We start from the raw sequence: 16,426 nt of genomic DNA, 5'->3' as shown, positions 1-16,426 counted from the left end.
AATAATATTGAAAGTGATTCTCAGGGGACTAGAGGGATGGATTACCAATTAGAATATCCTTTCTCCCATTCACTGTTGGTTCAGATAAGGCTTTTCAACTAATGACCGAATATTAAACTTTTTACATAATGTGAACAAGTATAACGTATCCAAAATAATGGCCCTAAAAGTAGCCTTAACCTCAGCATTTGATTTGGTACCAAGGCACCATCTTTGGGGAAAGGTAACAACTATGAAGATTGATTCAGCCATTCTTTCTAAATACAACTTTTGTTCACTGACACCACCTTGCAAGTCAGACTACCCCAACAAATGCTTATCCGTAAAAACATCCACATTAGGAATAGAGTAAAGCAAGGATGCCTGTTGCCCGGTCCCACTGTTCTCTATGCATACTAATGACCTTTATGAGGAAGGAGGAATGGCCAAAGAGGATATGCCCATGAAAAATGGCTTTAAAATACTGGCCCTTTTAAACGCAGATGCTTCAATCCTGATCACTAAAGCTTGAAGGGGCCTGCAGGCTCAATTGACAACTATGAAAACATATTGTGAAATAAATCAATTAAAAATCAATACAAAGAATATCAAAATCATGATCTTCAAAATAAACAGAAAGAAGAATTTTACCTTCCGCATTAATGGCTGAATCCTGAAAGAAGTGGAATCCTTTAAATATTTGGGTGTAGAAATAATAGAAATCTCAACTGGACTACACATATTCAATCTACCTTCGAAAAAGCAGAGGCATCAACAAATGTTATCGCAAGACTGGTCAGAAAATATGGCCATCGATTTTGCAATCACATCATAAAGATATTCCTAACAAATGTAGCAGGTGAAATTACCTATGGTGCTGAACTCGGGACTAGATGAAAGTATCTGCCATGTCGCCTTCTTCGAGAGGAAATTCTGGAAAACAATCCTCAATCTCCCAAAAGGATTTCCCAACTCCTATCCTTGAATCAGATGTGGTTTGCACCTCCGTTGAAGGCAAATGCTAGATGGCACCCTTGAAATATGCCTAAAAAGACTAAAATCAAGCAGAAACAACCTGGTTGATTGTGCCTAGGAGGAACATTTCAAGATGAACAACAAGCGCCCCATCACGATACTCTGGATTAAAGAAATTAAGAGACTTAACTATCACATACTCCAAGTATTCTTGAAATGTCTTCCAAGAGGCAAATAAGCTCCATGGTAACTAAACACTGAGGTTGAATCCGTATTAAAATGAATCCCAAGAGGCAGGGCCCCTAGCCCCGACTGCATACCTGCAGACTTGTTTATTAAGGAAAAATAGTTTTGGGTCCCTTATATAAAGTTACTGGTGAATGCTATAGTCAGTGGTGCCCGGAATCCTGATACCTGGTTAGGTGCCGAAATCCTACCGATATATAAGAAGGGTGACCGAAATCCTACCGATATATAAGAAGGGTGACCGCTCACAACCAGGAAACTACAGGCCAATTAGCCTGATAGATTCTGGTCAGAAGATTGTAGCTAGACTAGTGCTTGGCAGAATCCAGGCCTGGATAGTAGAAACAGACATCCTAACGCCATTATAGGCGGGGTTCCGGTCACACACAAGTACTCTTGACCAGGTCTTCAGGTTTGTGCTAATATATTGGTGAGTGGTTATCATAGGAGGGGCATAAGCTACACTGCTTTCGTGGATTTAAAATCCGCATTTGACCTTGTTCCCCGTGTAAACATGTGGAGTGCTGTGGTGCAAATGGGGATGCCCTTGGAATTGGTGGCCATTCTAGTAAAATTACATGATTCAACTTATGCGCAGGTCCGCTGGGGGAAGCCGGGGGAAGTTACAGAGAGGTTTCCGGTATCCAAGGGGATACGTCAGGGGTGTCTACTAGCCCCCACTCTGTTTTCTCTATTTATAAATAGGGTGGTTCAATATTTTAATGACCACCCCACTGACGCTCCAACATTGGCAGGTATGAAAATACCCTTGCTCATGTTCGCTGACGACACCCTGATAATATCCAAGACAAGACAGTGGTGGCCACCCTGTCGCGTTTTTAGGTGTTTTGCAGCAATCATTGGCTAAAGGTTAATGTGGAGAAAACTAAGTTTATGGTGCTTCATAAATCAAAAGCTACCAATGGAGAGTTACATGAATAATGTGCTCCTGGTCCAGACTGACGTATTCACCTATCTGGGTATCACACTAAGTAGAAAGCTAAGTTGGAAACCTCAAGTTGACATGATGGCCCTAAAACATGCGCAATTAGCAGGTGCTCTGGTTAAAGAGCCTAGGCTTTCCCAAACAAAACCCATTGCCACTGTTTTGCAATTATATAACTCAAAAATGTACCCTGCAATACTATATGGTGTTGAACTGTGGGGCTATGACAATCTAACCCCCCTTGTACTAGCACACAATAAGTTTGTTAGATTACTGGTTGGCCTCCTGCAATCCTCCCCCCTGTTGCCCCTTTTCTTAGATCTGGGCTGCTACAACATCGAGGATGTAGCACGTTTCAGACCACTGGCATTTTGGAGGTGACTTTGGACCACACCGGAGCTTTCTCTATACGCCAAGGCCTTACTAGAAGTAAGGAAGCTAGGTTACCCACACGAGATCCCAGGGTTGAAAAATATTAAAATCATGTTGTCCGACATGGGGATGAGTATCCTGTGGGAGGAGCCAGACGCTGCGGTATTCCCCCTTAAGAAGATCTACAGGACAACTTACTGGGACATGGTTAAAATTAAGACGTTTTCATCCATTACAAGCCGACATTGTCTAGGTAATTCCTAGAAGTAAAAGATGAGGCTAAATTGGAAGGTTATTGGGACCTTATTTCCAGGCCACTCAATCAGAAAATTTACCATGATTTTAGAGTAGGTTCCCTACCAGTAAGAGCGTTCACAAGTAAATGGTTCACATCATCAAGTGATAAATGTATTTTCTGCCATGACCATGTTGAGACTATAGCCCACATTTTATTTGTCTGCCCAGCTTACCATCTTCCAAGGACGAAATGGCTCAAACCTGTTTGTGAGGTCTTGGGTATAAGGACTGCAAAGGAAGCTCTAAGGGTTCTTAGGTCAAATACCACGGACCTTATTGTAATCGGCATGGCAACATTTCTGAGTTGGGCTTGGCCCCTTTGCGCTAAGAAAATAGGGGTAGAGCAACCTTTAATGCAATGTGGGACTACATATTAGTCTAAAAATCCTATTGACTTCCTGCTAAAAAAAGGGCTATGTATAAATGGTGGTTTCAGCTTATGTGTAATGACAATTGTTGAACGCCATGTTGTATTTTAATAACCAATTTTAGTATTGATTATGCACAATCACAAGTTTTAATAATGGATATATATTTATTGAATATTTTATGAAGAACTACGATCACTGTCGATTTTATTGTTTAATGCTAAATGGGAAAAATTGTCAAGCGATGAATTATCTTTTTTATACATTTTAATATTGTAATATCTTGTCCTTTATGATTGAAAAATCGAAATAAAGACTATATTGATTGATTGAACTAAACACTGCACATATCTTGTTAATGAATGGGGACTTGGTCACTGCACAATTTATCCAATATACATCATAGGAGAATGATCAACCCCTCACCATCTGCACATCAGTGCTTAATATTACTGGCAAATTTTAGAGAAAGGAGGCTTTTTGCCCTGGTGAGAGGAGGATGTTTACTGCTAAACAAAATTTTGAAAATTAGAAATATAGCAATTTCTGCTAAATGCCTTTATGGTGCAACAGAAGATTTGAGCCAATTCTTGCTAGAGTGTGCTGTGTATAATACTGTAAGATTGAGCACAATCATAGCATAAGCATAACATGTGTATTTGTAAAGCTCATGTTCACCCACAGGCATCTTGGAGCTGAATAACAGATCTTTATATTACCCAACTCAATGGTACTCATTTCAATCAGCAAGTTAATCCAAAGAGAACAATTAGTTGAGCTGGATGAATACATCTTTTATCTCCTAAATGACTTGTCTGGGAAAACTAAACTTCGACTCGATTATTTATGAGAAAAAATTGGGATCTAAGTACAAAATTGGTTCAGACAGGAAATGTTGCTGGCCATGCTAATGTCCTTTGAAATATACTATCAAGGCTACTGATTTTCTGTATTTTGATGAAGAATGTGGGAGTAGGCAGCCGTAAGAAGTAGAGGGTTTTATCGATTTTATATTTCCTGAATCTTTTACAATTTGTTGTGTTTAAAATATATTTGATCCATTTTTATATCTGTATTTTATATATATTCTTGTGTGAAAGGCAGCTGTGCTACACATGTGGGACAAAACACTGTTAATAAATGCAAGTATTACCAAGTCCCTATAATGACAAGGTCCCACAAGCTATTTTCACTGTGGAAGGCTCTGGTTCCCTTGTAAGGAAAACTAAAGTACGGATTAAAATATTAATTTGGCTATCTCTGGTTTGGTCCCAGCCAGAAAAAGTAGTTGAACAACTATTCTAATATTTATTAAAATCCCAATCTAATGGTGAAGTTGAATATTTAATAGAATTGAGGAAAAGTAACTTTTAGAAAGTTACTTTCCCATGCCGGCAGTTTTTGGAGGCTAATCTGCATTAGTTCTCAAGCAGCCGCCCAGCCAGTGCTTGCCCCTAACGAGGTGTGGAAACTGAATACAGAGCAGAAATATTAGCACGTCTCCTATGATGTGTTTTCTTCCTCTTGAAGAAAGAACATTTTAGTTGCACCCAGGAACTTAACTTGTGAAGGGGCTTACCCTTTCAAAAGTTAATGTAAGTTGAGATCTGGAGAAGCCAAACATTTGTTTCCTCAGCCAGGCTTGCACCAAACCTAGTGGAGGAGAGATACCGGTTTTGAGTGACCACAGAAGATGAGAATGCTCATTTACCTGGCCGCACATTTAGGTGGGCACACAGGCACTGCAGAAGGGAGAAAGGGTTTCTCCTTCTTGGATTTTAGGAGAAAGATGTACTGTGAAATTGTTTGCAGTAGGGCTAACAAGAACTGCCTCAAAAGTAGGTAGGGTGGTCCTTAGTAACTTTTACTCAATTGGCTATAGAGGAGCCAGGTGTTACCCACAGCCATAAATGTGGCACACTCTTCAGAACACTCTCTGAACCAGTGGAAGAAAAAAAGATTGACTGACTCAGCTCTTTGAGCTCTTTCAGGAGAGCTGAAGGACTGCTCAACTTGGCCAAGGTAAATGAAATGGACTCCAAGGTTCAGTTAGATGACCTCATGTGTGTCTACGGGGATTCAACAAGCTGCAAGTGGCCTTTTCTATGATGCTCCCAGTTGACCAGTGGCAAATGGACCTGGACTGGACCCAGCTGGTAGCCTCTGCTGGAGTAAGTCTTGACTTGGGACCCATGGCTGTGTCTAACTAGACTTCTCCTAATAGCTCTGAAGAGATGGGAGTAAGAAAAAAGTTGCACTATCAGACCTCTAGAGCAGCCGAACCAAACGCTCAAGTTATTCCACTAGGCTGAGGAAACAGGTTTTTTCCACTAGCAACTTCTCCGCAGGAAAAAATCTGTTTCAGCAGGCACTGGGTGAGAAGGTATCTGCCTAGTAGTACTAACCATCAGATAACATCAGATACTCTCTATAACCATGTCCCAATAGAGGTTTCTGAGTTCCCAAAATTCTGACTGGGCAAAGGTCCCAAAAGTACCTGGCTGATGGAGGACTTCCCTGGCCATTAGTTTTGAGAGAACTGCTGCTGCATCCAGCTCTTGTCAGTACTCACTCAGTGATTCTGACAGAACATGGTGAGTTGGAAAATCTTTTAGTGGCAACATTAGACATGTAGCAAGACAGGCATCTCTACCTCATCATGCCCTTAGAGGATTAGCATTAATTATTTCTTTATCATATATCCGTATTAAGCCTACTTTTCATGTTGGCAGGATGGCCCAAATCAATCATGTTTGCAATGAAAGAAATTAACAGAAGAAGCCTTAACTCTGAAGAATTATGGGCACCCAGTTAAAGTTGCAAACAAAAATTGCATTGATGTTTAGACAAATTTCGAGTATTTTTGAGTGGACAGTTCTAAAAGTTCAGAATAAATTATTATAAATGTACATGGGTGCCAGTGCTAATCTAAATACTGAATTGATTAATCAAAATTATATATAGAACAGATTGTGATTTAAAAGATATTTAAAGAAGCAGTCACAAAGAGCCCTGGATCAAGTTTAAATGTAAGAGGAGTCTGCTTCAACGGTAGGTAAAGTATGAAAGATGGAAGGTAATTAGTACATATATCTCACCGAATCAAGCTAATTTGAAATTGTCAAACAAAATAAAATGGCACTCACTTTTCTTGTGTGATGTTCCATACTTGCAATATAAAGTCGTTTTAAAACTGAATGGTAGTAAAGCTGCAAAAGTCACACCTTCTCTATTCCTCAACACTGACAGAGTGAAGCTCAGACAAGTAGAAGCTTGGTTAAGAGCGTGTTCAGCCTCCATTATGTTAGATGTCCATTAAACTAGATGCATATATTTGATAAGTCTTCTAATAGTTAACCACTGAGAGGTACCGCTAGATGTGGAACTTAAACTTGTTCCGCTCCATAAATGCTGGGCAAATCAAATAATTTTTTCATTTTACAGTATTGAACATGTACGGCCCACATCAATGGATTTTCATTAGTCAGAAAAAATGAGCTCAGAATTTTCATCAACCTTAATCCAGTTTTTCAATTGTGTATAGAAAAACTCGAAAATTGACGAATCTTTCAGGCATTTTGACATTTGTACCAGACTGTATGTAGTTTGATCATTCTTGGCAAGTTGGAGTACTGCAGATTTAGAGGGAGACCGTTAGCGTAAACACATATTTCAATAAAATAGTTTTTCCCTTGATAAAACAGCAATACTTTAAAGATGCATCATTGAAATCTTGCAGAAACACATATAACTTCAGGAATAGTTTGAAAGTCAGTGCTTCATTATGTTTTTTCTTGCAGATTTGGTATGCATGAAACTTTTAAAATGATCACATGCTTGCTTTTTCAAACATTTTTTTGTCTGCCTTCAAATGGGATCATCCATTTTATGATATTAATATCAATTTAAAAAAGCTATGCTGTACACCGGATTCTCCATTCTACATCTCTTTATATACTGTATGACAGTAACACCATAAGATGATAAGTGGATTTTAAATCCGCAATGATATCTAGCATGTGGTTAGTTTAAGACTCATCTCAGAATGCTATATGAATTTTAATTTCTAGGCCAGAATCTTACACAAAACTATGTTGCAGTGCTGTACACCAGAAAGCTTTTCTTTCGAAAGTGGTATGAAAAGCTTACCGTAATAGGTGTGTTGTCAATGTTTGTAACTCATGGGATGTTCTATTTCTCAACTATACCTACTTCTGTCATTTGTTTGGGTGTTTAAGATCTGAGTGCTCTTAATTTAGGAAACAAATCTCTGACCACACGCAATCACATATCAGCATGAATAAAAGTCATCCAGTAGTCCTTACGTTCTCCAGGTCTTTGCTTTAATCGGATAATAGGTCTTCCGCCAATAAAACGTAACCACACTCCTTCAGTCTTTGATATGACAAGGTCATATCAAAGACGGGAGGAGTGTGGTTAAGTTTGATATGAACTAAGAAGATAAGATGTAATTGGACACACACTACTTAATACTGGAACTTAGCATACGTCCAATAGATGGGGATTTTAACCACAGTGAAGAGAGAAAACTGCCCAAAACAGCCCTGAGGAAGTCGCAGAGTGACTTACCTACAGACGAAACACGTGTTGGGTGGCGGAATAACTATTGTCCGATTAAAGCAAAGACCTGGAGAACATAAGGACTACTGAATGACTTTTATTCATGTTGATATGTGATTGCGTGTGCTCAGAAATTTATTTTCATTGTTTCACATTATAATTTGGGATGCTGGGTTGACAAACCTTCTCTGTAGAGCACCACACTGATAACACAAAATCTTATTCATTGCATACTGTGCTCCTAATTCCCTTACTCTCCCACTAATGCTCTGAATTTAGTTCAAAACTGCAGACATTACATGTTGTTGAGTTTCCTACACAACATCTATTTGCAAGCCAATGTGCTCTAGAATTATCAAGCTAATTGAAAATTGTAGAAATAAGAATCTACAGTCAGGCATTCAGTCCGATCCTTCAATGTGACAGGTAGGCGCTTTACATATTTTAAAATCAGCAATGTCCAACATATCAATACCAATTCAAACATTGTGAGCATGTGATACAGGAGGCACAAGTGAAAGCCTGTCTCTGATATACTTCCCAGCAAGATAAAACTCCCATTGAAGACAGTCGCTCCAATCTGGAAACTAACAAACTTGGTATACTCATCACAGCGAAAATCCTACCTTTGTGACCGCCGGAAGCTGGAACTATACCCACAAACGTAACCTTAGATCAGCTCATCAAAATTTGCTTGAGGTTCCCAAGTACAACAAAAAGAGACTGGGTGGCACAAGGTTTGCAGTGATCATCTTAAACATATGGAATTATGTTCCCCCACATATTAGAGACACATCTTTCTATACAAGCTTGAGGACCTCACTAAAACATGGCTCTTTAGACAGGCTTATGGATACGCTTTGAGTCCCGTGCCTCTTCTGCCCCAGTGCCATGAAACCTTTCTGGTGTACGTGCACTCTAAAAATACTTGGTAACATAGCATAACACATATATGCTTCCCTAGATCACCTTTAAATCTTTACCATAAACACAATTATACTTCATCATATAATATACATTATTTGAAAATAACACAAATTGATCCAATGCAAAGAGTAGGTCAAATGATCACTAACATTTAAAACAAACTCAAAATATAAGAAAATGGAACTGTTTGAATGTATGCCATGGTGTCTAAACCCATCTGTGAGGTTTAGCATGGATAGAGCAATATAGAAAATAAAATAGCTCTCGGAGATAATCTGAATGTTATTCTACACTTCTTTTTTGCAGTGTAAACATGCCATTTAATGTGACCACTCCTCCTTTATTCCTCTTATAGAAATGATACTGCGTCCCAAAAGCAGACATAGAAAAAGCTATGAATACTTTATTCTCTTCTTTGGAACTGTCTAAAAACCTGCCCCCAAACCATCTAGTTGACTTTCCTGAAAACACAAACTAAGGGGCATATTTACTAGGACGACGATAAATAAACACAAAGCGCGCTTAGCGCTTGTTTATTTATCGCCGTCTATCGCAGGAATTTATCGCCCTGGTAACACGTTGCTAACAACACGTTACTCCAGGGCGATAATATTCCAGGGAAATGGGCCAACATCGCTGGAAAGCCAGCGATGTTGCACCCAAAACGGAGATAGGCTTGGTGATACGACCCTGTGGTCGTATCACCATAATCCACCTCCCATGTTAGCTATGCCTTAGTCAAGAATTTAACAGACGTTAAATTCCTGCGTTAAGGCATAGTTAACGGGATTTAAAATATCGCTACCCCTCGTTGATGATATCATGAAGCTGGGGTAGCGATATTTTCCCATGGTGTTTTGAGGCGTGAACAAAACGGGAGCTGAAACAAGGAAACACGCGCTAGCGTGTCCTTGCAAATAATGCAATATAATTATCGCCACTTTTCGGCCGAAAACGGCCGCAAAAGCAGCGATAATTATGTCACCAGCCCTTGATGATATGCCCCTAAATCATCTGAGCACAAGTACCGGTGTAAGAATGCCTTCACTATCAAAATCAGCTATTGTCCTCTAAACAATGACTATTAAAAAAAGTCTAAAAGTCATAAACTAAAATGGTTACTCAGAATGCATCTCTTCTACCGCTGGTAAACGGAAAGTGCTTTTTCAAGTTACCACATATAATGCCACTACCCCTAATTTGTCTTCATATACTTCTCCTGCTAAAATGAGATAAATTGTGAGAGAAACTCTCAGCTAATTTTGAGAAGTCAGAGGTAATTTCTTTGTTTTTCTATTCCGAAACATTCCCTAGGGTGGGCAATCTGAGGTACTTTGACCAAGGTCCCAATATATGATGCGGTGACAGCCAAAGGTTTCTACCAGAGAGCCAGCATGGCTCTGCCGTTATAAACAAGACAATTCCCACGACTCAAAATAGAGGTGAGGAGACACACGTTTAGGGAATGGCATATCTGAAATTTCTAAATTAACCCCTAAGTCTCTTACACTAAGGATTAGAAAGAATAGCAAATGTATCCCCATCTACTTGGTCAATGTCGTCCTCTGCTTTGTCTTCTGACCATATTCTCCAAGACACAATCAATACAATTAGGGTTTACCATTGATCACTGTCCAAACCTCATTGATTAAATTGTTTCCTTCTAACTTGTCATTTCAGTAAGCACCCATGATTGACTTGTCACAAGCATATGGCATTGTCCAAAGAACAATGACAAATGTGCTTCTTATGCCAATGTTCAAGAAAATATTCTTGAGCATGAACATTATTAAAATTAGTGTCCAATCATTCTTCCAATTTCAAGTATTTATTTGGATCATAAAGTAGTAGAGTAATAGATTAAGGGCCTGATTACAAGTTTGTCGGTCTCGCAGCGTGCCGCCATCCCAGGACCCCGCTGTGAGACTACCAAACCTGTAGTAACACTGTCTGCCAGACTAGGACTTACATCCTGGTCTGGCAGGCAGTGCTTTTGCAGTCCCACGGCGGTGTCTTTCTAGGGCTCATATGTGAGCCTTAGAAAGGCAGTGCCGTGGGACTGCCAAAGCACGTTCCAGCATGGAAAGAAATGCACCATGTTGTGCATTCATTTCCATGCTGAAACTGGAGGTGCAGACATACAGGCAGGCACGTCATGTGTGCGCAGTAGCAACAGGGGGCCCTGTAGGTTCCCGTTTGTTGCCTCTCTGACACATTTTTCATGGCGGTCGCACCGCCATGAAAAGGGTGGCAGTGAGGCAACTCATGATATGCTTGACAGTGCCGGCTGAGGCACCGCCAGCATATTCTGCCCAGGGACGGCCTAGCGGTATCCTTGATCCTGGCATTGGACAGCCATCACGACTACCACGGTCCTATGGACCGCCGTTTTCATAATATGGGGCTAAATTCGTTTTGCAAATAAACCATTGTTGCGTGGGCTAAAGGAGTTTAGTAGAGACAACAAAAGGCGGCATTAATTACTGTCTTTTTTTAAACCTCACAACCCCACTCAGTACAGAAGTGCCTGAAACAAACTGTCTCACTCAATTTTTTTTTTGAGCCAACCTTGTAAGCAGAAGATGGTCAGTGTACAATATGAATTCCCTAGCCTCTACATAGTATATTAATAACATTTTAGCTCTTCTATGACCCATTTAAAAACTAAATATTCTTTCTCTATTGTGGCATAGTTACAAATAAATATACTAACAAAACTGGTCTTTCAATTCTACTCTTTTCCTGGGACAAATATTCCCCTAGAACTTCATGTGTGTTGAATAAATATTTACTCAAATCTCGGCATTGCAATGTTTACAATTGCACAGTTGTTTCCCTTCTTCTCCTAGTCTGATAGATGTGGTCCATTTCCTACTTCTTCTAGTGGGGTTTCACCTCTTTCCACTATCCATACCAAGTATCCAGGAGGTGTAGGTCCATCCTACTTTTTAAAAAAAATGGATGATATGGAAGATTTGCGATTTTGTTTTTTTCTAAGTGAGCTTTGTCTTATAGATGACTTTGCCTATTCTTTTCAGGACCTTGTAAGTACCTTGCCGTCTTGCAAATATTTTATTGTCTGTAGAAGGCATAAGCATTAGCCATCGCAAAGGCAGCAGACAACATTTATTTATTATACTATTGAAAGTTGCTGAATGGTTTATTGTTTTTGTTTTTTTAACACTTTATTTTTGTTGTTTATACAACCATACAAAAATTCCATGCTATCTTGTGCAGATTCGCATTCACACAGCACTATGAGAAATGCAAGTACATAACTACAAACTATACGATTGATATTGCAATACATGGAACCCAGGTAGACAGCAGCGAGGTATAACATGTTCTACCATTGAACCCTCCTGCAGCACATGCCACAGGAAAGCGAGTCTAGGGTACATTTCCAGGCAGGTCTGGGATACTGGTCGCACGCCCCACTCCCACTCAAAAGCATTCAGTGAGACACCCATCACACTTAGAGATATTTCAGCCATCTAAGATTAATGCTGCAGTTCCACACCAGTCACTGCCATATCACCCCCTCCTAATTCCCAGGCAGAGCATTCTCAAACTTAGCCAGATATGCCTAATGCAGCCCCCAAATGTCTTGTGGTCTGCTTCGAACCGGCAGTAGTTAATTGTATTCACCAGACTGAGTATTGCGAAATGTAATGTTAATATGCCACTCCTTCACCATGAGGGGCGGTCCCTTTGGCCATCACATAGCTGTTCTGTGCTTCGCTAGCAGCAGCTCTATCACCAGCAACCACCTTCGCACCTTCGGGATCTCCTTATCACACCCAATAGCACCAAGAAGAAGGTTAGCACAATCTTCTCCCCCCCCTTATCTCGTTTAACTCTCCCAAGATTGCATCCCAGGAGCACCGGATGCCAGGCCAGATCCATCCCTCATGGGCGAATTTTGCCTCAGCTGCACCTGTCTATCGCTTTCCAATCTGTCTCACAAACTGTAGTAGAACAGGCGGGAGCTGCTGATTGCCGCGTGCTCTGTGAGTAGGCATAGAGTTTCATGACAAGGTCCTGAGAGGGGGGGGGGTCATTTTGCAACAGGTATGCCAGTGCCGCAGTTCAGAGGGCTCCCTCAGCTCCTCCCACAGCAGTTTCTGCATGGCGTGCCACACCTTATAATACTGAAAGATGTCCAACGCCGTGTGAGTGCATTCCAGTGTGCATACCTGTTCCCAGCTATGCAGCGTCCCTGAAGAAAGCTGCCCACGTGTCACATGTGCAAACCATGCGATATTCTTGTCACCCTTCTCTTGCCCCGGGGTCAACCACATGCACCAGTCTATTGGCAGCAGTGACAAATAGTGGAGTGGCCCTGCTTGAAGTTCAGACAGTCTTCTTCAAGAATATGCTGTCAATAATATTATAACGCCTTACAGGTCTGTCTAGTAGCTTCTTGGAGAGCTAAAGCGTTGAGGCCACGTCTTTTTCCAGTCACAGATGTGGCAAGTCACACATCCATGCAGCCAATAATGGGCGCACATACATTGTGCTGCTCTAGAATAGGCCTCCACAGCATTGGCATTCTGCCCCACTTTGCAATCAGGCAGAGTTAACGTGGCCCAACAAACACACGGCTGCTTGCCTGCCCAGACTAGATGCAACAGCAGTGTCTGCAGAGTGCAGACAAATGTTCTAGGGAGTAGTATCGGAATATTCATTCATAGAAACAGAAATGGGGCAGCACCACCGTCTTCATTAGGGCGATGCGCCCGCGGAGCAACAGCAGAAGCTTAATCCAGGCATCTACGGTGTCTATGAGCCGACTGACAGCCTTGCTAGAATTATCTAAAACTACCATTGGTACAGCGTGGACCTGTATACCCAGGTGCTTCACAGGGTCTGTAGTCCAATGCAAGGGATATTCCGTCTGCACTGGTGGTGTAGCAACTGTAAGAGGGATTATTAAAGATTTATCATAATTATTTAACAAAACCAGAGTGCCTGCTAAACATCACAACCTCCTGTCACAAAGGACAGGAGTCAGATTGTTCTCCGGATTCAGCACATAAAGGAGGGGATCAGCCGCATACGCAGATATAATCTGGTTGTAGGGGGGAACCTGATCCCTGCTGTACGTGGTATTAGCACATAGTGCAAGCAAAAGGCTCCGCAGCCAGAGCATACAACAAAGGTGAGATAGGGCAGCCCTGCCTGGTGCCCCTTGCGATGTTGGTAGTCTCTGTTATGATGCCATTTACTCACATTGGCACTGTCGGCCTCGCATACAGAACACTTATGAATTGCTAAAAAAGTTCCCCTACCCCTCTCTGCATCAACACCGCCATCATGAACCCCACTCAACAGAATCAAACGCTTTCTCAGCATCTCAAAATACCGCAAGAGCACGTACCTCTGGGTCAATTCTGGAAATAGCAGAGGAGAAGGTTCTAAGGTTGTATATCAACGATCTACCTTCAAATGAACCCGGCCTATTCAGGTCCAAGTATACCTGGGATTAGGAGCAAAAGCCTGTTGGCAAGAACCTTCACTAAGATTTTAGTATTGTGGTTAGCAGTGAAAGGATCCATAGTACGCACATGTAAAAGGCCACCCTCAGGACATCTGAACCTACCGCTTTCCCACCAGGCATGCCCTTGAGCGCTGCCGCTATCTCAGTCAGGCACAGTGGGGCCATAGTGTGCTCTCCATGCTCTGCACTCAACCACTTCATTTTGTTATGTGCTGGTAAGTCCGCCGGAGCCTGGTCATCATGTTGGATGCATGATGAGTAAAAATCTGCATAACGACACCGGAAATGTCCCGCCACCTGCTCCAGTGTGTGTAATGCTTCACCGACTCACATTTGATGGTTACAGTCATGTCATCTCCTGTCGCCGCTGTGGGAGTGCTGCAAGCATGCACTGGGCTGCTCGCCCTCCCCATAGTCCTTTGCAGTGGTGTATAGACCCAGATGGGTGATTTAGCTATGCACCACCTCATGATATTTCTCCAGCTTAACTTTCATCTCCCCAGTGCATGCCTCTCACCTGTCTCATTATGCAAGCACTCTAGCATGGCTATTTCGGACTCCGGTCATTTCAACCTGCCCCTGAGTGATTTCAGTACCCAAGCGTACTAAGAGATTGTAACCCACTCAATGTAGACCTTAATAGCTTCCCAGACAGTCAAACTTTGCACCTGAGCCAATATTAGAGAACAATTAGTCTATGGCTCGGAAAGCTCTGCTTGGAACATTATGTACAGGAGGGAATCTCAGGCAAACATAGGGGACCTAGGACAGAGGCGTTTTATTTTATATGGGCGGAGGGGCTAGGCCCTCGTCCTTTTTCTGCCCCCTAATTTGTGCTTTTTATTGTACCATTACGAGTCAAAAAATCTTTGTGACAATAAACTGCCTCAGGCTGCCTGATGACTTCAGGCAGCGTTCACAAGTCAGGTTTATGGCAGGCACAAATCATGCACTCTGAGCATGCGCCAGCAATCCTAGATTTGCCGGTCAACGAGCTCACAGCCCTGAGGCTTGTGACGTCACCAGCTCAGCAAAGCCATTGTATTCCTTGCTGAAGGACCTCCCCCACCAGTAAAGTTAGCCCTGGGCTCTGTAGGCTTCAGCTCTGCAGAGGCCAGGGCTAGACATCAATCACAGTTCAGCAAGCCTCACTGTTAACCCCACCCTACCCTGCCTGTTACCAACTAAACAAGCATTTGCAATGCAATAGGTCTCGCATTTACGAGAGTTTGCGGTATTGGCATTGTAAATGACAATGCCTTTTATTTATGGCTTGTTTTTAAAACCAAAATAAAAGGCATTGTCATTTATAATGCCAATAGCTTAAACTCTCGCAAATGTGAGACCTATTGCATTCTAAATGCGTTTGGCTCCCGTGCTATAAAGATAAGCGTTAGGAGAGAGCGTGTCCTGCCTGGCGGGACAAAACTATTTGAAAAAATAGTGCTAATGGGCGGTTACAAAATGAGACAAGTGGGTACTATTGAGGGACAACTAAGCTTATTGACCAATGAAAAGGCACAGTTTACAGTGGACAATGACACAAACCAAGGAAAAATATAGGCGGAGAGCCGTCGGAGCTTCAAGTACATACCTGAATACAGCAAGTCTCACAGAGCAGCGCATGAGCTGCCCAGGCTCGACGTAAAAAGTGCTAAGTAGAGGCCAGCAGTGGCCATGTCATCGTACTTTATTATGGCATACAAATAAAACTAACTATAAAACTTTAAACTACAAAAACCAAATAACAGATGATAAAAAGGGTAAACGAGTCAAGTTTCAGAAATCAAATTGAAGTCACAAAGACACTGGTTCCAATGTTTCAAAACAATGTAACACCACCACACAACATAGAGAGTAGCAGCTTTAAAACCTGCATTCATAGTAGTAACTTGTTCCACAAAACTCGAGCTTCGAGAGCCAAGTGCAGATTTACCTTCAGTAAAACAGTGCAAAGCAAGTTGAACTTAATGCATAATCCCCAACCCCCTTTACCTACGCACGCTCTGCTTTCTGTAAGGGATCCGACACAGTCTACACTGCTGGCTGGCCAGATATTAAACGCAGAAAAAGCAAATGAAAAGCTTAGTTCATATTTACAACCATTTACAACCATTTGAATATTTTTTAGCAATAAGCCTCAAGCAAGAAAGCTTCAGTAGCATCATTTTCTAGTAGCAGGTTAATTTACCTTAAAAGTTTGAACTGTATTATGATGTTTCTCTGTTTGCTATA

Source organism: Triturus cristatus, chromosome 2_2, assembly GCF_964204655.1.
Source record: "Triturus cristatus chromosome 2_2, aTriCri1.1, whole genome shotgun sequence".
NCBI classification, from domain to species: domain Eukaryota; kingdom Metazoa; phylum Chordata; class Amphibia; order Caudata; family Salamandridae; genus Triturus; species Triturus cristatus.
Note: the sequence above shows the minus strand (reverse complement) of the source record.